The sequence below is a fragment of the Lonchura striata genome, chromosome Z (assembly GCF_046129695.1).
Source record: "Lonchura striata isolate bLonStr1 chromosome Z, bLonStr1.mat, whole genome shotgun sequence".
NCBI classification, from domain to species: domain Eukaryota; kingdom Metazoa; phylum Chordata; class Aves; order Passeriformes; family Estrildidae; genus Lonchura; species Lonchura striata.
In genome coordinates this window covers 19,488,169-19,514,449 of record NC_134642.1, presented here as the reverse complement: position 1 = coordinate 19,514,449, position 26,281 = coordinate 19,488,169, and the positions used below count along the sequence as shown (strand labels likewise).

At 35.8% G+C, this 26,281-nt stretch overlaps 1 protein-coding gene across 34 annotated transcripts in view; it reads left to right on the top strand.

The window, feature by feature from the left end:
* Positions 1–499: 499 nt before the first annotated feature.
* Positions 500–26,281, top strand: part of PTPRD (protein tyrosine phosphatase receptor type D) — a 1,155,761-nt gene continuing 1,129,979 nt past the window's right edge. For 33 of the 34 annotated variants that reach the window (XM_077790477.1, XM_031507373.2, XM_031507363.2 and 30 more), the window contains exons 1-2: positions 734–805; positions 1,077–1,184. The gene's annotated coding sequence lies outside the window, so the exon portion shown is untranslated. Of the gene's footprint in view, positions 521–733; positions 806–1,076; positions 1,185–26,281 lie in introns of those variants that run through there. The other variant, XM_077790475.1, reaches the window with a different exon arrangement.

Genomic DNA, 26,281 nt, shown 5'->3' with positions numbered 1-26,281 from the left:
TGGGTGTGAATGATAGGAAAACGTGCCTCGCCACCACATCCACAGCAGCTTTCTCTTAAGTAGTGGTAACATTATTTTATTATCGCCAGACAATGGCTTTAAAGGTGCATTATTTAAATGCATTATTAATTGTTTTCTCGGGGCTAGATGAAGGTAGAAGAAGGCTTATTATTATTAATAGCGAGCAGCTCGCCCCTGTCGCACACGCCGGGGAGCGCGGTGGGAGGAGGCAGCGCCGGGGAGGCGGGTGGCGGAGCGGGCACCGGGCTCCCTGCGCGGCTGCGGCGCGAACACGCGGGGCTCGGCGCAGCCCCGCCGCACCCTGGCGGTCCCCCGGCCCGGCCCCTCGCCCTCCGCCGGGCGGAAAGTTCCGCGGGCAGCGGCCGGCGCGGCACCCGCGGCCGGCACCTCCCCATCCCCAGTTCCGCGGGGGCGGCGCGGCTCCGCGGCCGGAAAGTTGCGGCGGGGCCGGGGGGCTGCCGCCGCTCCGGCCATCAAGCGGCTCGTTAAGGAAACGCAGGTGAGCGGCTGAGCGGCGGCGGGGGCTGCGCGGAGCCCCGCGGGGAGCGCTCGCAGCCCCGCCGGCCGCCCGCCGCCCGCCGCCCGCCTGCAGACGGCAGCGCTCGCACCCAGAGCCAGAGCCGCTCCAGCGCCCCCCGCCCCGCACACACACACACACACACACGCACACACGCACACCCCCCACCCCTCCTCCCCACCCCTCGCTCGCTCCCTCTCTCCTCCCTCTCGCCGTTCTTTTCCTCCCTCCCTCTCTCTCTGCCGGCCTCATCGGAGAGAGTTGCAGGTACCTTACCTCTCACCTCCCCGCCACCCCCCCACAGCCCCCCTCCCCCCCGCAAATTTTAAGGCGCAGGAGCCCCGTGAAGCCTTTTCATTTATTTATTTATTTATGTATTTAAAATCACATTAAAAAAAAAAAAAAATCCTTGGAAGAATGACTCTTGTCGGAGTCAGCTCTGGAAACAGGGTTACCACCCCAGGAGCTAGCGGCAGCGGAGCTGGATCCCATCAAAACAGAACTGCCTGATGTGGCATGTGCTTCTCTCTCTTTGCAGTTCCTTCTGGGCCTGTGTGGACTAGGGGCACAACGCGGCGCCTGACTGGCAGGAGGGGAAAGCGGAGACTCCTTCAGGTTTCCAAAGAGGTCCGAGTGGACAGCGTTAGTAAGTAAATTCTCTGTGCTTGCTTACTGTCCCTGTGTTCTCGGGCTTGTCCAGACCTTTTCTTAGCATTCACACACATACATATGCACACACACAGACGCTTCTTTATATGTATATATTCATGTGTATATATATGTGCATGCATTTCTGTTTTCAGGTTACTGTTCTGGTCAGAGAGAAACTTGGCCATGGTAACTTGGAACTGTTTTTAGTGGGAAGGTGTATTAAGTGGTTTACTGTTTCTTTAATGAGTGAAGAAAATTGAAGGTGAATACTTGTTTAAAGAAACTGAGTGTGGCAAGTATTGTATAATGTAATACTTCAGTGCAGGTATAGGTATGTGGTAGAATACAGACAAAATCTAAACAAAGAGATGCTCCCTCAGGAGGGGTCTGCAGAATGGTCTGACCTGCAAAGCAATGGCAGGTGACAGGATATTCAGTTTAATATAAAATGTGCATGAGTTATAGATACTGAGAATATTTTTGTCCACATTCAATTGTAAGCATTTTTAGTCCATGTCTCTCAAGTTCTTAAATTTTTCATCAAGTTTTATTGTGTAAAATGTGTGTGTATTTTTTCTTCTGATAAGCATGACAGTTCTAGACAACAGCTTTGCTTTCTAAGGGCTTTTATGGGGCATAATCAAAACTACTGATAGCACTGTTCTCAGTAGGTGAGAAAGAACTAGGGGAAACAAAAAGATAAACTCATTTAAAAGGGTGTCATGAGCAGTGGAACTGAGGTTTGCTGGCTGAGCTGTAGAGTTAACAGAAGGCATGAAGATCATATAAATGTATGTCATGAAGTGTCTGCTGTTAGGTGTTGTTCAGCACTAAATATATCTGCATCTGGGAAAGAGAACTTTTGCAGGCATTATTTCTCTTGGGACAGTGGACTGGTTACTGACATTTGCTGCTTTCTGCTAAAGGAAACAGCCAGTATTAGTAGTTGAGGTTAACTGTTTCCTAGGTAGAGAAAAGAAATAACAATGACAGGTATGGAAATGAAAATGTTTGCTCATGTTTGCTAATATCTAAATAAAACCTCAGTGTTATGTCAGTAGAAATACAGTTGAGTCAGGTATTTTTGAATGTACTGGAAGGAATCAATAGCATTTCAGCGTTTTTTCTCTATTCCGGCCAAATGGACTTGGATTTAAATTCTTCATGTGTTGTATCCATTGTAGGGACAATGTGGATTTGAATTAGAATAAATTAAAATTATATCTTTACAAATTCTTGGCAAATTTGGGTTATTTTACAGTACAAATTCACAATAATAAGTGGCTACTGTAAATAAACAATACAACTCAAATGTCTTATATACTGTTCACCTAATCCAAATAAACTAGTGCTTTTAGAAACCATTAAACATGAACTTACAAATGCATTTTATTAAACTTTGAAATGTGAAATTCATGTTGCATTTTTAGGTGTAATTTAAAATCAGTCACAACTAATAAATGTCACTAGGAGTGAAAGTTTATCAGGGTCAAATCAAATGCATTTTTTCCTAAAGCAAAGAAATTAGTTTATGTCACAACAGTAAAGAAAACTAGCAAAATTTACTTAGGAAATTAATGTGACACAAGCAGGGAAGACTAAATCTGCAGTAGCAGATGGATGACATTCAGAGTTGCTTTCAGGTATTCATAATCTTAGAGCTAGGAAGGAATTACAAAGCATAGGGTACAAGTTCTTAGACAGTGAATCAGGGTGCCTTTCATATTGCAATAAAGTAGTCTTTTGGTAATTACCATTTATGACAGGAAAAATACCCCATGAACTCGTGAACTTTTAATTAAAGGATAACACATTTTCTGACTTAGTAAGGAATCCTACTGATAGTGTTTTAGTACTATGAATTTACCTTTCAGTTAAAAAAGAAGCTTTTTACTCACTTTTTCAAATGACTTAGTAACATTTGACATGGCTCATTGCTGTATTGTACTCCCTGTGGAAGAACATTAAAATAATATATCCAGCTAATTTGCATGAACTGTTTTGAGACTGCATGCAGTGAAGTTTATTAGGCTAAGCTTTCAGTTCTGCTAGGTGGCCCTAAACATGCAGCAATGTTGAATGTCTAACAGTGTATCTATTAGAAAAAAAAAAATTAAAATATATATATATATATGACTAACCAGACAGGATCTATGTTGTCTAGTTTAGCTCAAATCTCTACATACTCAATGTCTTTATTAGTTTGGAGAACAGTCTTCATAATTTGTCTTTGGCATTTTCTTTAATATAGGATATGTTGTGGCAATACTTTAGAATCTATATGAAAAATTACTCAAAATACATTCCACTTTTGCTGTAATTACTACTATGGGAAATGATCTGTGCCATTGAATCATGGCAATTAAGAGTGACACATATTGTACTTGATTATATATTCAGGTACAATTTTGAGTTGTTGGCATAGGCAAATGTCAAATTGGGTCAATCTGATTCAGAAGAAACAAGAGAGGACTTTCAAAACACCTATTGCTGTGCAAATATATAATTGATATAGCAAAGTTGCATGTGTCAGCAGTAATGTGGTTTATTAGGCAATTGTTCTTGTTATTCAGATCAGATAATAGTCTGATGAAATATATAAGCAGTCTACAGGGAATCAATGATTAATTCCTCTGATATGTACATGTTTAAGATTTCTTACTAATAAAATTCTTGATCCCTGCATTATTTTTCCAAAGCCAAAGCCATCAAACATTGTCAATATTAATCACTTATTATACTGAGCTCCCACCAAACTTTGTGGTGATAAAGTGTGATGAAAAAATTATGCCAATGTTTCCTTCTTTGTTCTTTGCTAAATGGGGCTTTGCTGAAGAATCTGACAGTACACAAACAAACATATTGCTTGATAGCACAAACTATTTTGAAATAGGGAATGTGATAAATATCGAATAATACACTTATGCTTTAAACACCTTGGTTTGCCTGTGCTCTTTTAAGAACTCTAAGGAGCATTGATAACTTTTGTGTATATATGGGTGATAATTCTATAGAATTGAACTACTGTAACTAGTTGGAGAAACAAAGGTATCATTGGCTTAACTGGAAAACAAGCATACAGGAAAAGGTCGCTGATACTTTTCATCAGTCCAAAGCTTGTTTAGTACAAAAACAGGTTGGAACCTGAATCTCACATAATGAGAGTAAGCTCTATTGATTAAATATCACTTTAAGGACCTCATTACCAGCAAATATAAATTTAACAATGACATTTATATGGATGTCCTATAATTTAGGGTTTTGGATTTTGATAACTGTACTCAAGGAAACACTACCTTCCCTCATTAGTAGCCATAAGGATTCTACGAAAACTGGCTAAGGAGGAGGAGACGTTCAGGGTGTTCTTTAACACAGGAAAAAAAAAAGGAAAACGCCATAGAAAGAGCTCAGATTCAAAAGTTCTTGAGCTGGAGAATGTCCGTATATGTGGCATTTTACTTTGTTTTGTTTTCCACACATACATCATAAGGCCATTAGTGCTAGAAGTTTTTTAAAGAGCTCTTATGTTACCCCTTTTTCGTATAGACTTTCCACCTTGAAGTTTTGCAGCTATAATCCTAGTAAACTCTGACAAAGTTGGCAAGGGACCTTATGTCACAGTGATAACATAATGATAGAAATGGGATCACAAAGTATTGACAAGGAGTGCAGTTGGACTGCAAGGTTTTGGACATATTTGATTGTGATAAAAAATATTTAGTAGCAAACACAAACTCTAGTAGGAAATGGGCAGTAGGCATGAATGAATTCTCAAGTGAGAATTAAATATATTTGATAATGACTAAGAGAAGGAAACAGGCACACAGGCAAAAGGAATGCATATAGTGAAATTTTTTAATCATTCTTAATGATTTTAGATGCTATTTAATTTTCCGGTTTATCTGTTCTAGTAGCTTCTTTGGTAAGATCCAGAACGAAACAATAACAGAAAAGCTAGCAATAAAGAGAAAATTGCTGCAAATTTACAACTTTTATGGTCAATATGAAGGCTTCATTACTCATCTATTTTCATTTGTTGACAATAGTTGCAGAAATTATCCTATTTTTCTTATATTTCTATTCCATTAAATATGCTTTATTAAGTGAAAACTACTCTGTAAGAAATTGTATTCTTTGCATTCTATATTTCTGTAATGGCAACTTTGTAACCACTTCTAAAAAGTGGGGTTTTTTTTGTCCATACATAAACTGAAGATCTAGTTGTATAAAATTTTAACTGATTAGATACTGAATAATCTGGCTTGTAAAATCAATTTTATAAAATTTCTGCCAGTAATACTGTGAAATTGATCAAAATACTGAGGTTGTAAATATGTTTTAAAGTTTTGCTGAATAAAGTCATGCTTTAAATGCCTTAAAAGTTCTTTGAAATACTATTATACTTTCCAAGTTATGTACTTAGACTACGCTGAAAATAAAATTAAGATTTTGGAGATGTGTTTGGATAAAGAGAATTCTAGACGTGTATGTTTGCCCTATGAAGAAGGCTCTGAATAGTCCAATGATTTTCCTGAGAATGCTGTGGGGGATTTGTTCCAGCTGTAAGCAGCATGAGCTCATATAGTTGCTAATTAACAGATAGATACATATTACAGGCCCAGTACTCTTCTTCATCTAAATATTTGGTTTAGAAAAATGTTTTTCTACATCAGGCAGTCCCGTGTTTGTGTTTCATGCCATTGTGAAAAGTGGCTTAAACTGAATTCTTCATATATTTCGGGATTGCTTCTCAAAAGGTAAGGTGATATTTTGGTGCATATGGTGCATTCTGTTTTTCTTTTGAATTAAAAAAAATAAAAAACTGTACACAATGGCATTCAGGAAGTCACTTTTTCTTCAGGATGCTGTTTTTTTATTTGGTTTTAGATTACCTAGCTCTTTTGCAAAGTATGTGTAACACTGCCCAGCAGTGAAATGTTAAACACGTATGCTTTTTGTTTGCAGTAAAAAGGTGGGTTGAGAGGAAACTGCTTCAGCTGGGGGGATTGTCTGTAAACATTAAGGAGGACTCATGGGCTTAATGGGAAGTGTGATTATTTAGCTCCTCCAGTTATCATGGAAGCTGTGTAGGTAAGGTGAACTCACATTTCCAGAGTGGTCCTCCCAGCTGGTGAGCTTCTCATAGGTGCCAGTTTAGTTGCTTTACGATGATGATTGATTTAAGGTGACCAACCTGAATAAAGGTCCTCTTGTGGCAGCAGGTTGGAAGTGTACACCAATCTGTCTTCTGGGAGCAGTAATTCTTAAGGGTACTGCAGCAGAAGTAACTGCACAAGAACAATTGCATCTGCTCTACTTTGAAAGTGATTTTTAGAGTCTCATGCAGCAGTTTAACAGTCAATGTGGGAGTATGTCAGGCAAAGTAAGTTTGCTCTAGCTTTGACGCATTCTTTCTTTGTCTCACCCCTACACACTTAAAATGTAGCCTTCATTGTGGAGCAAGGCATAAAGTCTTACCTGTACTCAGAACCTGTACTACATAAACCAGCATTTAAAGTAGTTAATGTTCTCCTCACTCTGCTTGTTCTTTTAGTCAAACGTGTTTTTCTTCAGTCTTTATTAAAAACAAAATAATATTTCTCCATGCTGTAACAAACTGTACTTAGGTCTGACATCCAATATTAATTTTTCATATATGAATTTTTTGTTTTCTAAGCAGGAGTTAAATAAGAATACTTATTGTAAAAATTTTTAATCTATGTTGAAGGACTTAATTTTAACCTTAAAGGGTAATACTGTATTCAATATCTCATGAAGCACAACATACTTTGAATTCCTGCAAATAAATATAAGGGAGAGCAGTGATGTAACTCTTACTTAGGTAGCTACAGAATTACTGGCAGTAAGAAAAAGATAAACTAAAACTATGTGTGAGTTGCCCTTCATCTATGACAAATGTAAAATGTATGTAAAATGACATATCAGAAAAAATCTTACGGGGTAGTGCATTATCTTAGTTTTGAAAGATTTTCTTTTAAATTAAAAGGAATGTGCTGTGACGTTGTGAGGAAAAGCTTAAAGCATCGGCAGTTCTCAATAGAAAGGGTTCAAAGAGAATGCATGTGTACTGTCCATGTCTTAGCATGAATTGCTTTCCCTTTCTTATTGCAACTGAGGTTTGCCAGATGGCATTCTCGGGCTTTTTCAGAGAGATAGAAAACCATAGAGTTTTGCCTTTATCAGAAAACACAATAGTAAAAAATTACAGCTGATACTTTTCTCCACATAGGTTTTCCTGAAGGAAGTGTGTGGATTTTGACTATTATTTTTTCTGCATTTTTACTGTGATATAAAAATATTGCCATACTTATGCACGAGTAGTACAAACGAACTCCCAAAACTGTCATATAGCTAAGATATTAAAGTTTATAACAAAAGAAGTCAGACTTGATATATATTTTGATGAAACCTTGAAATGTGAAAAATTCATGTGATGGAATTTTTCCATCACATCCATTGAGTGTGCTGGGAGAGGTTTGACAGACATTAAATCATTATTAATGTAATATCCGACATTTGTTAGTAGAAGTATTTAAGGTTTTTCTCCTTGAGAGAAATTTTGGCTAACTTTTTTATATGTTTGTAAATTTCTGCAAATTGTAGCTACAGATAAATCATAAAAGTGAGTTTCAAATAATTCATTGCTTATAACCTTTAGTATCATTTGTGTTCATACCATTCATAGAAATATTATTAATGAAAAGTCATATTAATCATTGGTATGCCTTCACAAACAGAAATCTGCCCAGCAATGCTAATTAATTTCAAATTTGACATCAGTCATTTTGGACTGGCATCATTAGCATAGCAAATGGAGTACTTAAGAAAAAATAAGGAAAAAAGTAGAACTGTTGCATTAATATAGTGATAACCTGTTCCCCTTTGAATAATTTAGCCATTTCTTCAATTTTATGCACAAATACTGTGTGAAATTTTCCTTTCTCCCTATGAATAAAAGATATACTAATGGCTTTTTTACACAATTTGTTGTAATCTTCCTTTTTTTTTTCTTTTTTTTTTTTTTTTTCTAAGATTGCTGGGCAGCTAGACTTGAAAAGCTGCAAAAAGTAATTTGCCTGTTTTTTCAGTGTGTAGGCTTTAGAGTGGGTTGATTTGACTTCTCTTCTTCCATGTACACCCAGTGTCCTCTGACAATTAATTGAAGAAACAATCAGTCAGTGAGGTTGGAAATTCTTTTGTCAAATGCATCAGCTAGAAAGGGTACAATGGACGGCCAAGCTTCAAGAGCTGCCAGAAGATACGAAGGTCACTATTCCTGGGTAACCAAATATTATTGACCATGCTACACATGCTGTGAAAGTCTTCTGCAAAATTAAGTTTTTTCAGTGATAATTGGATCAACAGCACACAATTACTGTTACTTGGATAAAAAGAGAAATATTTTAAAAGGGAAATAGTTCAATTTAATATATTCTGCATTTGTAGAACAAAGTGCAATGGGCTTCCTGTACTATTTGTTTTCAATTTTTCATTCTAATAGAGAAAAGAGGCAAAGTAGTAAAAAAACAATGTTATCTGCTGGAGGCCATTTGATGGAATAAAATGGTCAAGAAATGTGGTTTGAGTTTTTTGATTTTTAAAAAAAAATTATTATTATTATGTTGTGTTCTTCTTGTTATTCTGTTTTCTGTGCAATCTGTATTAAGGAAAAAAAATCCAGAATTAAAAACATTTCCTGAGCAGCTTTCATACAAGTTGTGCTCTCTTGACCTAATAAAAATGCATGATTTGTCCTATTTTAAAATCTCTTTCATATGAAAACCCCCAATAGATTTTTGTTTGTTTCTTTCTTTTCTATTCTAGGATTATTAGAGGAAAGTGATCTTTGTATTTGTCTTAACAATAATAATTGTGCTGCAGTATCTGTTTTTCATCATTAACTTTAGGTTTCCACAGGAAACCTATATGTTTGGATATGCAGTCCCTGGATATTTTCATTGTCATATTCTACATGAAATAATAAATTGAAAAGTATCTAAATGTATTTCTGCTCAGAATCATCTTTTTTCTTTGCAGTGTGGAAGCCAGCCTTTTCCACTCTTTCCCATCTTCCCATTTTTTTCTACCCTTCCTTTGCAGAAGGTTGTAACACAGGTAGAGTGTCTAATTATTTTTAAATTAGCTCATCACTTGGATTTCTGCTCTCCCTCACTGATCCTAAGCATAGTCACCCTTCTGGGGTAAAAATTTGTTTTTAAGGGTGATGTCCTAAACCTACTTACCTTGTGTTTTCCAGAACTGACAAAAATAGGAAAGAAAACACTCCAGCTTACAAAAATGTTTCCTACTGTAGGTGAAGAGCTAAAGAAGTAACTGGTAGAGTTCTGCTACAGAATCAATAAAATGGACATTTATGAATTTTGGGATGAGTTTTGGTGTGTTAGTGTCTTTGAGTAACACTGAAGTGCAGTTATAAGGTTACATTGCTTTTTCCTCCTCCGCTGCTCTGACAGGTCTTGGTTGGCTTGAGAACTGAATGGGGAAAAAGAAAAAAATCCATGAATATGCATGTTCTGTTAATTTTATCTATTGTCAATGCTGAACTAATTAAAGAAAGCATGAATTTTGACATTTATTTGACCAGGCATTTCTTGGTTACTTAAATTAGGCTTTGTAAAAACTATAGAATTGAAATTTATCTTCACTGTATATTAAAAGAAAGGAATTGTTAGAAGAAGCAAGATGAGGAAGGAGAGGAAGTGAAGGTAGAAAATGGATAGCAGAAATGGAAGAAATCCTCAGCAACAGTCATGTTACTCAGCTCTCTGGTGCAGTGTCAAGTCAGATGACACTGTCTCTAACCACTGGGTTTGAGTTTTAGTTGCCTAACCATAGGTAACTTATGCTTCTTAGATGCCCTCAGATAGTTGCTTAGTGCTAGGCTAGTGTTCTCTTGTAACTAATGCAGGTATTTCAGAAAACAAAGAACATATACAATTGCATGTTCATTTGCATTCAGGATTATGAATTGTGCACGGCTATATTCTGATGTTGTATCTAGAAATTTGCCTTTCCTCCTTGCCTTTCCCAAAGGCAAGGATTTTTTCATGTTATGCTAATTATATCTGATGCTAACAGAGCTCCCTTAATCAACACTTGTGCTTAGCTATCAGCATAATTAGATTAATTATATTTTGGAGACATCCTAGAAATTCTATCATGCATGTATGAATCTGCACGTGTTGAAAGTGACATCCTTGACTTCATATTCAGAAACAAGCTAATATGTTGGGTTTCATTTGTTTGTTTTGCTATAATTTTTTCCTCTTTTTATCAATTTATACAAATTGATAGAGTCCAAAGTCTTATGCTGCTAATTATAGTCCATCCACAGAATCAACTTGTGTGCTTTCCTGCTCTGACACTATGCTGGTGCCTCTGAGATTAACGTGATGAACTGTGTAATGTCACACTTCCTTTTTTGTATTTGCTACTTTGGTAGGTCACCTTTTCCTTATTTTGAAAAGAAAGATGGACCTAGGGATCAGTGTAATATAATTATACTGAGGTGAGGTGTATTTTCTGTTTTTGTATTATTGACATTTTGACCATTATGCAACCAGTAAATATTACTGGCAGTAATATTTTCTTTTGAGGTCAGGGTTATTGATTTTGGGGTAGAAGCAGAGTTGATAGGATAAATCTTACAGTGATAATACTATTTGTATCTAACTTTTGATGGCATTTGGTTTGGACAGAAAGTTTGTGATACATGAATCTGCATTTACTGAAGTCACTTGGATATTTTGCTCATTAAATGATTGTTGAAAAAGAAATTTGTGTTCAGCTTAATAAGAGTATTTCAACTAGCATTTATGAGAGACAGCTCTTACAGACAGAGATCTCCATCTATCAAGGCTTTATAAAGGCAATAGTATAGATCTGGTTTGTGAGCCTGAAACATCTTCCATAATCAGTAGATGAACTGATTTTCAGAAGTTATCCTTATAATCACAAAAAATAGAGAAGCTTTATGAGCAGAAAAAATGATCCAAGAAAAACTTTGTATTGTTTAATCTAATTTCATGAACATATATATTCCTCATCCTTGTAGAGTGGTATTCTAGTTTATACAAACTGTAGCATCTGTCTATGGTGATCACTGTCTGTCTGCTCTGTAATAACTTGGGGAAACAAATTAAAAATAAAATATGTTAATTTGAGATTTTTCATTACTTAACCTCACTCAATATTTCCAAAAGTATTATATTATATTATATTTTGTTCTCATTTATGTCTGAGTCAAATAAAAGCTGCAAGACAGATATAACTTGGGGAAGTTATACCTTCCTTATATAACTTGAAATAAAGATGTATAATAATTATGTTAATAATAATCATGGTTATACTTTATGGTTGACAGGAAGACCACACTGTTAATTTCAGAGAAAGTAGATTTTATTTTCTTGCTTAATATTCAAGGATAGAATATAGAAACAGAATAATCAATATAATACTTTTTTTGTTTGCTTTGCTATTAAATTGTGATTTTAGCAGTGTTAGGAGGGAACTAAGATGCTATTTGTAAAAGATATTCTTGTGTGATACCGAAGAAGAAAAAGATGACATAAACGCATAATTTGATTTTTATCCAGTATAGCCCTGTAGGAATGATAATTTGTAAAATCTGAAAACAACATGTTAAAAAATTTATATAGGTGTCTATTCCTTTTTGCAGGAGAAAAAAATCCAAAACTAAACCCACAAAAACCCAAGTGTGACTGACATATTGAGGCATTATTGGAACAGTAACTGAAGTTTTAATTGAATTATATTACCCTGCACATCTGTCTCTATATTCCGATAGCACGTTACTTGTCCACAGAACTGCTTTGTATTTCAAGCTGTAAATAAGAGAGGAGTTGTAGAGAGCACCAGATAGGGCGGTTTTATGAAGCAAAAATAACCAATCAAGAAGAGTGTGGCACTGCTAGACTTACACTGCTTCTAACAAGAATTGCTTTGTGCCTTCCATCAATAAAGGTCTTACATGGAAGGCAGTGGACAGGAATCTGGAGGAATGGCACAATTTCTTCCCTTCCCTCCTGGGACCAGGAATTAAGTCTCTGTCTCATCTCTCCTCAAAGGTAGTTCCAGGAGACTTTTTTTAGCCCTTAGAAATTTTGCAATTCATATTAAACTATAGATTGATTATAAAAACACAAATTAATAAGGTTGGTATATCCACATAACCCCAGGCAAATTTTATTCCCAAAACTGCAATAAAAAAAGAAATTATTTTAATGTACACTCTGTTTAAATTCATAGTAAAACAGAATTTCCCCAAAATATCAAATCAGAATGTTGATTCAACATTAGAATAACTTTTGTAAAATGAGATATAATTGTATGTTCTATTTATTTTTTTCACAATGGTATTTGAAAGTAAACATCTTTAGAGTGTTAGAACTAGTGAAAATACAAAGGAAATCTCCATTATTCTAATTGTGCATATTTCAAAATGCAACTATTCAAAATGCAAGCCATTCCAGTAAGTTCATATTATTATATTAAGTACTATTTTTTAAAAATAAATTTTAATGATTATCAGCAGGTTTTTTTTTTGTTTGGAAAATGCTATAACATTATTTTTAGGTATGCTTCTAAGGAAAGACTCACACATAGTATGCTCCTCTTCCTCCCTTACTATGAAATTGTTGGAAAGATTTCAAAAATTGGAAATTTAAGTATGTGTGCACTAGAAAGGCACAGATCATGATACATGCAGCATGTTACATAAGTCAAATAGTTGTAGTGGAAGCACAGACGATATATAAAATAAGAAGAGCCAGCAATACTGAGGTGTGAAGGTACATGCAAATATGAATCTCACAAAATAATGTCCTCCCTGTTAATCAGAGGACAGTTGGGCCCATCTGTCATTATTATAAAGCAAAAGTACTTTTTCATGTGCTACTTTTATGCAAGTTCATCACCAGCTAGAAAATGTAAGCAGTCAGTCAAAGCTGACACAGTTTGGGTGAGTGGTTCCTCCTTTACACAATGGTTTATGTGCTGTCAAGTCTAAACAGAAAGAGAGAATCTATTAGCTACTGTAGAAATAGCTATTCAAAGCATTTTTAAAATTAATCATTTTTTTTGTACATCTTGAAGATGAATAAATATGGTTGTAGTTATATTGTAAATTGCAAATTGTATTGTTTCTGGCAGCATCTGGAATTACTCCAAACTCTGTTGCCTGGCTTGCTAACATAAACTTATTTATTTGACTACATGTCTCAAGAAGTAACACCTTTTTGTTATTTGGTAAGTTAAGCAAAAGTTTACTGTACATGCACATTCTTACAGAAACTTACAATATTACATGGAGTTTGGTTTTGACCTGAAATACTGTGGGACAGATAGTATCTTACATTTTGAATCTTTAGGCTAGAGACGACCTGAAAGACCATTAAGTCCAAACATCAGCTGAGTATCACCACCATTAAGCCATGTCCTCAAGGGCCATATCAACATGAATTTTTCTGAACACTTCCAGGGATGATGATTTCATCTCTGGATATACTGTCCCACATGCTTAATTTTGGGCCATAGAAAGAGCATAACCTTAATTATGAAAATTACCACCAGAACTCTCTAACAACATTTAAATAGAATTCCAATAAACTTAATTGCAGTGATAAGTAGCCAACTTAACACTAGCCTCTCTCTTACTGGAAGAAAAAAAAAAATTCTGGTAGCTTGATAGGTCAGAACAGTTCCTGGGTTTATGTCATAAAACACACTGGCTACTTGTGGAATATAGAGACTATAAAATCAACATGATCTAAGGACCCCTTGGGCTCTGTACTCACCAGAAATGAGTAGCAAGCTCCAGGTCCTACAGATGAAAAAGTTCTAGTGATTCTGCATTATATTAGATTCATGAAAATGTTCTGGAATGATGATTAGGGAGAGTGAGAAATAACACATATATTTTTTTCCTGTTAAAACAGATCAAGTGTTGTTTAATGCCTCTTATCTAAATGGAAATATTATTCTTCGTTTGTAAGTGAATTCTTGTTACATGATCATGAGCCAGTGTCATTGGAGAGTAATTCAGTTGGTTTTCAATTCAGTTTAGGATGCTGATTCTCCTTATAGGCTGCTAGTCGTTCCCATGGTACATCAAATCATACTGTAAACACAATGGAAGTGAGGCCAAATATGCTACAAATGTGCCACCTTTATAGTAAGACAAAGAAAGTTCTGTGCTTTTGTGTCCTGGATTATTACTACGAAACCTACAAATTATTTGAGACCTTGGCTCCAAATTGATTCCAGGGCAAAAATTCCTTGAAAGACAAAGTATTTACTTACACTTTTTTTGAATAAATGGGTGATTACCTTCTTTTTTGTTGTTGTTTTGCTCCATTATCTTTTTTTATTTGCATGAGTATTGCCTATTTTTTACTTGTGCTGTTAGAATGCCTTGTTTAGAGAAAAGAGTTTATGGAACTTTAAAAAAATCACTCGGCTATTTGAAGTACTGAAGGTTTGTGAATAACCTGTAGTTAGGCTTGTGAATAATTTGTAGTTTGGCCCATAATTTGGGAACCCAGATTAAATTAATTTATATACAGGAATTCTTATATTAATTAAGACTTCAGTTTAAGCAGAAGGTCCTATTCTGTTTTTCAAAGGCCACTTTTAAAAAATATATATGATAAGAACTGGAAAGCAAGAAAAACATTATTAAAATGGATTTTTTTTTCCTGTTGAAGTTGACATATGGTTTGAATTACAAATTATGAGATCTAGTATTATTTAAGTAATTTAGCCAAGCTGTGCTAAGACCCTGAACCAGGAGTGTATATAATGTTTTTTTTTCTTTTCTCTCATAATATAGAAGTAAAAATCTTCATATATTTACCTCTTTGAACTGCAAATAATCAAATAAGGAAATGGCTTATTTCTTTTGATTGGATGGCATGGATGTTTTTTCTTCAAAGTAAACTTTATCTTTCTCTATGGAGGCATCAAACCCTTGGATTCCTGGCACTGTGCAACTATCATCCATTCAGTGATCTGATCAGTTAAATAGATCAAGATCAGAAAGATGCAAGACAACTGTTAAATTTTTACATTTAGTCACTGAATTTGATGGCTATCAAATGGCTTAAGTAAAACGGCTGTTTATAATAATTACTGTTTATAATAATTTATAAACAGCTATTTATAATAACTTGTAAATTTCAAAATCTTCTCAAACTGGAAAGAATTTTTCAGTCTCAATAAAATAATCCTGTGTTATGTTGTCCTACAAATAAACCGTTTTAAGTAGCAAGCATGTCTCTTAAGTAATGTATACAGGAGCAGGCTTTTGTATACAAGTATCCTTTATGATTTATATTTTTTAAAGATGCTTATGCTTTCTATACAAATAGAAAAGTCAAAGATGAAGTAATGCAGTGTGCAGTGATACAAATCAGTACAAATCAGCTTGCAAGCAATTTTTCTGGTGGTGAGACAGAAGTAACACAAATTCAGCTGATAAAAAGTTGCATGTGTTTTGTTTTTGGGTTTTTTAATTGTTTTTTGTTTGTTTATTTGTTTTAGAGTGTTTGGTATTCAAAAGTGGGGTTTAACTGCTAAAGTAGGAGGCAAAATATAATAATTTTAAGTGCACTTATCTTCACTTGAAGATGTCATCTGACATCACTTTTGACTTACTGACCCTGAACTACCCCTGAAGTATTGATTCCTGATGGAAAAACTTAGAATAAAAGGGTTGGAATTTTAGAGTTCCTGATTATATGTTACTTCTTTCATCCAAGATGATTCTGTCATAATATATGAAAAACTGGATGCTTTGTTTTCTTCAGGTAAAATGTGTTGGTTTTCTGAAATGACAAAACAAGTGTAAACTTGTCACATATGATAGTCATGACTTTTTTTCAAAGCATGTATGAATTATTTTTTACTTTGTGCATATGTATGTGGAAGTTTAGAAAAAATATCAAGAATCTATGAAAACTATGAAATAGCTTTCTGTCTGTCTTGCTAGTGTAGAAGACAAAATTATGTGCACTGAAGATACTCAGCAACTTGTTGTATTGGGGGTAAATATCTCTTATGAAGCTATTTGAATGCAAATGTGAGTGGACCCAGAATTGAAGGGAGGACTTATGAGAATTAGAGCCAGTGGTTTCAAGTGTTCAGTGGTTTTCTGTTAGTTAGAACACATAGTGTAATATTTATTCTTCAAATTTATCTTGCTTTTAAAATGCCACAAATTAAATGGGAATGTTGAAATTAAGTCTCTGTTGACATTCTTCCAAAGAAGAATGGTACAAAAGAATGAGATGTGGAGAGGAGAAGTTAATTTAACCCAGCAAATTTTCTGAAATTGTGTGCCTCTGTGTGTGGAAGAGCTGTGCACATAAATGTATGTAGGATACTACTGACCTCATCTTCATATGGTGACATAGTCGTATTGGTTTCTTGCTGCTGTCTTGCGAAGGAAAAGAGAGAAATGTATATTTTATTATGTAAGTATTTTTCTCATCTGCATTATTTATGTGGTTTTTACTTGGTACAAACAATCTGGGATTCTGACAAAACCACAGGAATTCTGTAAGCTGTTTGACAACAGACTTGGGGCAGAAAACATAAAAACATTGTACATCCAGAACTCCAAATCTCTTGTATGTGACTTCTCTTTGTGAGGCAGTATTACTTTAAATCGCAAAATAGATGTTTCCAAAACAGTAGACAGCTTGTTTAAGTCAGCTGTCTAAACCAGTGATATGTGAGTTGTTAAGCAAACCCATATGCAGGGCTGAGGGTGTAGCCCAGTGCCTAAAATTCTGGAGGTTTCTAATAGGCAGCAGAAGCATGATTCTTGATGATGATTAATACCTAATGTCTAATATCTAGTATTAATATCTAATATCTATGTCATTCGTTAAATTTCTTAGCCTAAAAGGAATGAGCCAGAACATACTGAAAACAGAGTAATAGATTATGTAATCTCCATACAAAGTTTCTTTGTATATTCTTTGACGAGAAATGCAACCAAAAAGAGGTTAGTCTAGATATGAGATTTTCCCAGCCTCTCTTTTTCAAAAGGGGGAGAAGAAATTATTAGGACTATGTTTTTTTTTTTTTTTCTTCCAGAATTCACAGGTCATGCTTATTATTTAAAGGGGATACCTTTTCTATGAAAATAGGTTGAGATAGTTGAGGTTGTTCACAATGGAGAAGACAAATGTCCAAGACATTACTGCAGCTTCCAGTACCCTGAGTGCCTACAGGAAACCTGGAGAGGGACTTTTCACAAGACAGCTGTCAGGATAGTACAAGCAGCAATGGCTTCAAACTGAAGGAGAGTAGGTTTAGATTAGATCTTGGGAAGAAATTCTCCACCATGAGGGTGGTAAGGCATTTCAGCAGATAAGGCAGAGAAGCTGTGGATGCCTTTTGCCTGGAAATGTTCAAGGCCAGGTTGGATGCAGCTCTGAGCAACCTGGTCTAGTGCAAGGTGTTCCTGCTCATGGCAGGTGCATTGGATTTTAGAATTGTTTCCAGCCCAAATCGTCTGGTGCTTCTATGGTGTAAGTTTTATTCATACTTTCCTCTGTTACCCAATACTATTTTTGAAGTTAGTCTGTGTGATTGATAAGAATGGATGTGTTAAATCACTTCCTTATCCTTTTACAAAACTTTAGGGATTTTAATTTGTTTATTTTTCAGATTTATTTCAAACTCTCACCTATAAAATGAGACTAATTTTACTTTTATCTCTGATGATTAAGTGTGAAAAATGCATTATTTTTAATGTCATGATGAAAAGTTCACAGAATATTCCAAGAGCTTGCCAGATGAATGTGCAACATGGCAAATTTGCAACCTGCAATTCTAAAATATTTTAGATTGCTTCCTTATCTTTCTTGCTTTGGTATATATAAATGAATATGTGAAATATTCACCATCTATCTTTTTTTTTTTTTTTGGAAGGGAGGAGAGCAGATTTCAGGTTTTAGTGTAAATCTCTTCATAAAATATCCAAGTTTAGTATTTCCACATTCAGCTTTTATTGCTTTATATTTGCAAATATTAAATTTCAGTTTTTGCTTCTCTACTGAGTTACAGAGAAAATCAGGATTCATTTAAACTTGTCTTACTACTTGCTAAGGATGCAGTTTTCCTCCAAATTTTATATTATCAGCAAATTTACCAATCTAGGTCATTTGTAAAAATTAAAAGCCAGCAGAAGTCTTCACAGAGATGACCCTAGTCAAACCTACTAGATAGTTCTGCATTCAGCACTTCCATATGTAACTAAAGGAATTTTTGTACTGTGAAACACATTTCAGAGACTCTTAAGTAACTAGACTTGACTCATCTGTATGAAGATAGCAGAATTTTGATTTTTGAATGACTTGTGCAGTCAGTGAAATCTTGATTTCTTCATTTTGATATATTATTTTTATCATACCTGAGATTAGTTAAAGATGTAATATTAATTTTTAACTGTAGTTTAAATTTATGCAGATTTAAGCAGAAACACATTTTTATATATAAAACTATAATGCATAAAGTATTATTATCCTATTAATATCGTAATATGTAACACTATGCTAATAATAATAATACGTAACAGCACTATATATCCCTCCACATCTTAGCTAATAAATTAGACTGGTTTTGTCTTAATATTTGAAATTTTCTGGTATCACATTTGATATTCACAAGAAAAGATTTCTATTGATTCCTCAGCTGCAGCAGATCATTATATGAAAAACAAATGCATTGTATAATCTTAACTCTGTTTATAGCTGCTGGCATGTTTTGCTGTGTAAGGCAGATCTGTGTTCCATGTTTGGCTCCTAAGAGTAGTTCATATTTTTTTTATTATAGTTATTTTATGTAAGTATATTAGGATATTTCTCTCAGGATATTTGGTCTTAATTCAGTTCTGTGGTTGCTGCTTTGCCCACACCTCTCTTCACCCCTTATCCCTCTTCTCCCTTGCCTGTTATTTTGGAAATAAGAATAGTCACTATCTTGTGCACCCCATGAACATTATATATTTGCTAAGGAGGTTTTCTTTATTAATCAGGTACATTGTGCCTGTACTTAACTGTGCTGTGTTGTCAAAAGGTGATTCTCTTTCTGAGTTTAAGGATCATAACCTGCCATGTAATATCCAGTGAGATGTCTATGTTTAAACAGCCTCAAATCTCAGACATTCCTCATTGCCAGCACTATGGAAAAAGTTTAAGACTACAGCTTGTATTTGTTGATAATTTTGGAGAGAATAAGTCACACTAAGTATTGAATGGTATGACTCTGACTGTCCCAGTCTGGCCTTTGTTTTCAGACAGAGTGGGTGTCCTGAGCTCTGAGTTCAGGACAAATCTCTCATTTGAGAAGGAATAATCTTCTGTATATTAATGGGACAGTTGAGGAGGTAGGAGTGTTTTGTTGCAGCTGCTCGTGTTTAGTGCTGTTGCTTGTGGTGAGACTCTGTTGACAGGGATTCTTCCTTGTGTTAGGAGCTAACATGCTGATTTGTTTTTGTCTTAGAAGCTAGATTCAAATGGGAGGGAGAAGTGAGACTCTCCCCACTCTCTCAAGACATCTATTGTTAGTATGATGTCTGTTCTGTATCAGCAACAGAATAACTAAATCCCAGGAAAGGCAGAAGTAGAAAACTATTAAATATGGGCTAAATTTGAAGTGTTGTGTTTCATTTTAAAATATACAGAATTGATTTTACACTTTGAAGTGATACCAGCCAAGAAGGGGTGAATTTCCCCCTTTAATGTATTGACATGCCCATTATTTAGAGAGAGCCTAAAGCTCTGGCAGTTTTAAAAATAAGAGTCTGGAATGTCAGCCTCAGCTTCTCTGATAGAGTAGGTGTATTGATGTACAATTTTACTGTACAGTAGAGATAGCTGGCTGAAAAAGAAATCCACAGACAACGGAGGCATGCAAAATCTGTAATCTAAATTATTATATCACACATATTTACATAGTATTTGAGCCATAAAGAATCTAATCTTGGTGCATCATTTCCATAACAGAGTCATGGTCATGTCTAGCTCTTGTCCAAACTGGATTTGTCGGACTAGTGAACTATACAAAAATCTATTAAGCCCAATCTTAACCTAGGATAGTTTGTCTAATTATAATAATTAATTCATTGCATGACTTTATTACAAGTACTTGTGTTTCAAATCTTGTAGCCATAATAGTACAGTTAAAAATGCTATGTGGGACTCCTTTTCTGGTATTTACATTCATTTGTTCTTATGACAGTTGAGTGGGTAATCCCAAGCAGCAATCTCCATAAACAGAAGTTTAATTTTTTTAGACCAGTTAGTGGTTTAGTGCGCTTAACAGAATTTTTGGTCCAGATGTCTAATGTGCTGGACAAGCATTTAGCATAAAAATATATATATTCTCAGAAAATTGTTACTGTGTAATGGAAATAAATACTTGCTGTATAATGAAAAAAAAAATGGAAAACCACAAACACCACCCCCCTCTCCAACAAGCAAACAAAACCCCCGAAACAACAAGCAAAACATTTTTTCTGAGTAAGCATACAGACACAAGGATGAAAAAACCAAAAAAAGTCCTGCAACGGTCTGAGTATGCATAGATGTTTTGTGTGAATTATAGTGCGGCTACTTCAGACCTGGTTTTCTGTGAGGCCTGTTCTTCTAAGCTCAATTTATTTTCCAGATAGCAAAAAAGGAAAATATGCCCCTGGTGACTTGACTAGATGTAAGATGTTCCTTAATTTGCTTCCAGCATCTCTAATAAGGCAAATTTTATTATTTTTATGAACACTAACTGTGAGAGAAAACCACAGAAAACAAAAAACTGGCCACTCTTCCAGCTTTCTACAAGTCTTTACAAAATATGGAGGAAGATACCTATCAGACTATTGTTAACTAAAAAAGGCAGTCAGCAGGCTTTATGCTGTTTAATTTAATTCCATTTTATTTTTTATTTTAATTTATTGTACATTTTCTCTATCTCTATCTACCAAATCCACGGCAAAGTGAAATAAGTGGGAAAATCTCTTGTGTGGAACACAAGGACTTGAAAACCTCTGGTTTACTTGCTCTGACACTCAGTTTGTGTCATAGTCTGTCACACCAGCTGTTTTGAGACATATTTTCTGCAGCTTTGGTGGTGATACAATTGTTTTGAATGAAAGAGTCAGCCTGTGAGTTTTCTTTTTCCAGGACTCTTGTCATATTTTTTTTGATGTAGGATATTCTTTGTCCAGCATAAGGAAAAGAATATGACAAATTTATTTGGGATAATAAGGATATCAGTCTTCAGTGAGTGTAATGTAGCCTGCAAGACAGACAGGTTTTGCTTTTTTGGGTCTCCAAAAGGCATTCTTTCCTTGTTGCCTGTTAATTTTTAGGTGCTATTTTCAACTCCAAAATTAGATAGCTTAATTTTGGTTTTCAGGAATGAGATGAGACTGGATCACATATTGTCCTCGTGAAACTGTTTAGGAAACTAACTTCAGGCCAGTCAATGGATAGTGAGATGGCATAGATTTTTCAAATCTGCCTATCAAATAGGCAGATTGAAGGCTTTTAGGAATAAGTCCTCTATCACTTGAAGTTACTATTTCTAAATCATTCACATCCCTTTTTCTCAACAGTAAAAATTCTTGTGAGATATCATTAGACTCCTACAAGTTATAATGGAAAAATCAATGCAGTAAGAAAATTAAATTTTACTGAAAGCCTTTAGGCAAAATGCAATGTGAAAATGCATTTTAGCTTCCCTTGTGGTTCAGAGGAAAAGGAAGAAATGGAATCTAGGTTAGCTGTCAGTGCACAACAGTTTTTAGAAGCCAGCAAAACAGCCTGTGAACTAAACTCTTGCTTAATGTATTTCTTCCCTGATTACTTAATAATGTGAAAATAACCACCTTAATCTGATCATTTGAAAGGTCAGAAGTCTCTTCTACCCTTTTTAAAACCCAGTCTTTGGTCAAAATCAATGAGTAGATTCATCTTCCCAGGAAGAGGATTTAACAAAAGGAAAACTGATTCATCTGCTAAGGTATACAGCAATGACATCTGAACCCCTGGAGAGAGAGCAAGAGTGAGAGTAGCTAAAGTGGAATGAGGTGATTGTGGTGTAATCAAAAAGAAGTCGATCAAAGCTGCCAACAAGCTCTTGTGGAGAAGTGACATATATACTACATTTGGTCATTTGGTGTACTTTGTAATCACTGTAAGTGGTCACTGTCTCTTGCTGGCAGACAGATACAGCAAACACAAACTTATGTGACAATTACAGATTTAAAACTTACTAGAAAAATAAATCCATTAATTCTGTTCTTCGGGTTTGCTGTTCAAAGTGAAAGAAGCATTTTGAACTGTTTCCTATTTCACGGAAAAATTTGTTTATACTGAATCTATTGTTAGAGGAATGTGTAGCAATCAGAGTCAATGTTAGATGACAATAATGGTCTTCTCTGTCATTAGAACATATGCATTAAAATTCTAAGGAAGGCATAATTACATTTTTTAAAATTATAAATGGATTAATCATCCATAAGTTGTACACATGAATGAGATTAATTTGTTTTAGAAAGATCCTTGAAAGCCTAGAATAAGAATTAGTCACAGGCTAGCTGCTGAACATTTTCTCAACTTCTCCAGCCTTCCAGGTAGTAGCTATATTGTCTGGGAGAAGACTTACATATTGTTCTACATACCCACTATGTTCACATAAAAGAAGTGTGTGGATATATTTAGAGAATATGTATGTGTCATAATATATTTGAAAAAACATGTATTTATATATTAAATGCATAAGAGACTAAATATTGCAACTGAAACACTTTTCTTTCTGGAACTTTGATTTTTGATCAAATACATTGCTTTGCTTTGCAAAGTGTAATCTTATTTTACATAAATTCATTTATTTTGGGAGGGGTTTTTAACAGAAATATTGCAAATTTAAAAAAAAAAAAGACAATAAAAACAAACAACAACAGAAAGAAAGAAAAAAACCCAATCCAACAAACCTAAGCAAGTTATTACTGGTGGCTTAAAACTTTGCATTTCTTTGAAGGACTAAAAATAGAAAGCTCATTACGAAACTTGTGTAGGCTTAAAAGAATGAATATTCTTGATAATTCTGGTGTTTGATGGGGTCTCCTGTGGTTAACTTTTAAGGTTGCATTTTTCAACCTTGTTTAAATTTAATGTTTTGAACATATTTACTTTTTTTCTCTAAGAGAAGACCCAAATGTCATTGTTTTTTTTGGTTCCATACATTTTGTCATTTAAAAACATGTACATAAAAATAAGTCTCCCAAATCTCTTTTGTATAGTTCATAGAAGAAATGCGTTAGTTAGCGGCCTCTAAAGACTAACTAAGTCTGAATTTTCTTTTATGCTGCACATTAAAGTCCATATCTATTTAGAGTATTAAGGCACCAGGGAAGAGGCCTATTTAGAAACCAGTATCTCATTTACACAGAATATTCTGCACTGGTTGTCCAGATTCTGTGCAAGCCCAGGTGTGACAGGCTAACTGAGGAGCTGAACTCCCCAGAGAAAGAAAAGCCGGTAATGGAAATAAGAGAAACATACTGAATGATGATTTTTGCCAGATGTGATTGAAGCCTTGCTTGTGTTTGTTCTGACAAGAAGAATGTCATGCACATGTGCTACGAACAATTCACCCAAAATAGAATTTTTTTTCTGATTTAAATTTACTGGCAAAGGTATAATCTTTATCAGAAATAATCTATATAAATCAGCTTCCTTCAGAGGGAGGGACATTAATTTTAGAAACCTTCTGTGTAGAATTTCTGCTTTCACAAAGAAAGGTATCAGTTTCCCCAGTGTATTAATTATGTGTTTCACCACAATTGTGAGGGAGTTGTTCCATATGTAGTGGGTTGACCCTGGCCAAAAGCCAGACACCCACCGAAGTGGCTCTATTTCTTCCTTCCACATCCAGACAGAGGAGAGAAAATATAATGAAGGGTTCACGGGTTGAAGTAAGGACCAGGAGAGATCACTCAGCAAATCCCAGGAAAAACAGGCTTAAAATTAGACAATATGAATTGAATTTGTTACTAACAAAATGAGATCAAGATAATGAGAAGTAAGGTAAACCCTTAAAACACCTCCCCAGACCTTCTTCCCAGCTCTATCTCCTCCCACCACCAGCACAGGGAGACAGGAAATGGGGGTTATGGTCAGTTCATCACATGTCTTTAATGCCGCTGCTGGGGGAGAGAATTCCTTACCTTGTGAGACTGTGTGGTCCCTCCCACAGGAGAGAGATCTCCTGAACTTCTCCAATGTGAGTCCATGCCATGGGCAAGAATCCTCCCAAAACTGCTGCAGCATGGGCCACTCTTCCATGGGGTGCAGTCCTCAACGGACAGGCTGCTCCAGCCTGGGAGCAGGGTCCCTTTTCCCCACAGGCCTCCCGCAGGGTCACAGCCTCCTCAGGCATGCACTTGCTCTGGGGTGAGGCTCCTGCACAGGCTGCAGGTGGATCTGCAGGGACACAGCCGCTGCACCATGGGCTGCACCACGGGCTGCAGAGCAATGTGGGCTCCAGTGCCTGGAGCACCTCCTGTCCCTTCTTCTCCACTGGCCTTGGTGTCTGCAGAGTTGCTCTTACATGTTTTCCTCTACTTTTCTCTGACTGCAGTTAAAATGGCAATAACTATTTTTTTCTTTGTTCTTAAATCTGTTTTCACTGAGGCATTGCCACCATTTCTATATGACCTAGCCTTGACTGTGGTATGCCTGTCTTTGGAACCATCAGGGATTTAGCTCTGCTGGATGTAGAGGAAGCTTCTGGCAAATTCTTTCAGAAGTCACCCCCCATAGTTCCCCTGCTACCAAACCCAGGACATGCAAACCCGATACACCATAATTAGATATTTAATAATTGTTTCAGTAGGTAAATAAGATAGGAGATGTGAGAAATTTATGTCACCCTTCCTCTGCTTCACAGACTTTTACCTGGATAATGTATGAATTTTTATTAGAACAACCTAGTGCTTTTTTTAACCTCAGATGCAGTCTTGTCAAGACTGCTGTTTCCATATTTACTATTCACTGCAGCTTCTCTGATGAAAGAAGGTGAAAAAATGTTTGTAGCTGAAGATATAGCAGCACCTGGTTCTTGTTCTACACTCTTGGAGAAGATGTTGTCCTCTATGAGCAAACCATGCAGGATTTCCCTGAAAAATCTTCTCTGGAACAGGTTTTGGCAAGAGATGAGGCAAAGTGATCTGTTAAAACGTATTTGTTACCAAGTCTTAATTTCATTAATTAGATAAGGTCTTTAAGTGGCAGCATCATCTCTGGATGGGTGGAAATAACTTCCATTATGAACTCATTATTGTAATGCCAATGTCTGCTAATAATTATTGTCATAGTTTTGTCAGTAGAATAAGCTGAATATTACATAACAATAAGCTACCTGTTATTCTCTCCTGTCTCATTTCACTGTTAGTGTAATAATTTATTACATAAATATTATATATTGCATAATTGTTATAATTGTGGTGAAGGATCAGAGAAACTTATGGTGTTTTGGGTTGGAAGGTACCTTTAAGTGTTAGCTAAAACAACAGCACTGAAGTGACCAGGGATGTATTCAACTAGATCAGGTTGCTCAGAGTGCTGACCAACCTGACCTTAAGCGTTTGCAGGGGTGGCACATCTGCCACCTCTCTGAGCAACCTGGCCCCATATTTTAATGTCATCATAAAATTTTTTTTCTTTAGGTCTAGTTTGAAACTACCCTCTTTTAGTCCAAAATTGTTACTCTTTTTCCCATCTTATGAACACCCTATTTAAGTATTGAAAGGACCCAGTAAGGTCCCATTGGTCCGTTCTCTTCCCCAGCTCTCCCCACCATTCCTCATAAGAGGTACTCCATCCCTCTGATTGTTGTTGTGGCCCTTGTTTGCACTCTCTTCAACAGGTCTATGTCCTGTCTGTGATGGGGACCCCAAAACTGAATGCAGCACTGCAGGTGAAGTCTCACCAGAGCTGCTTCTAGTGCAGCCCAGGACAC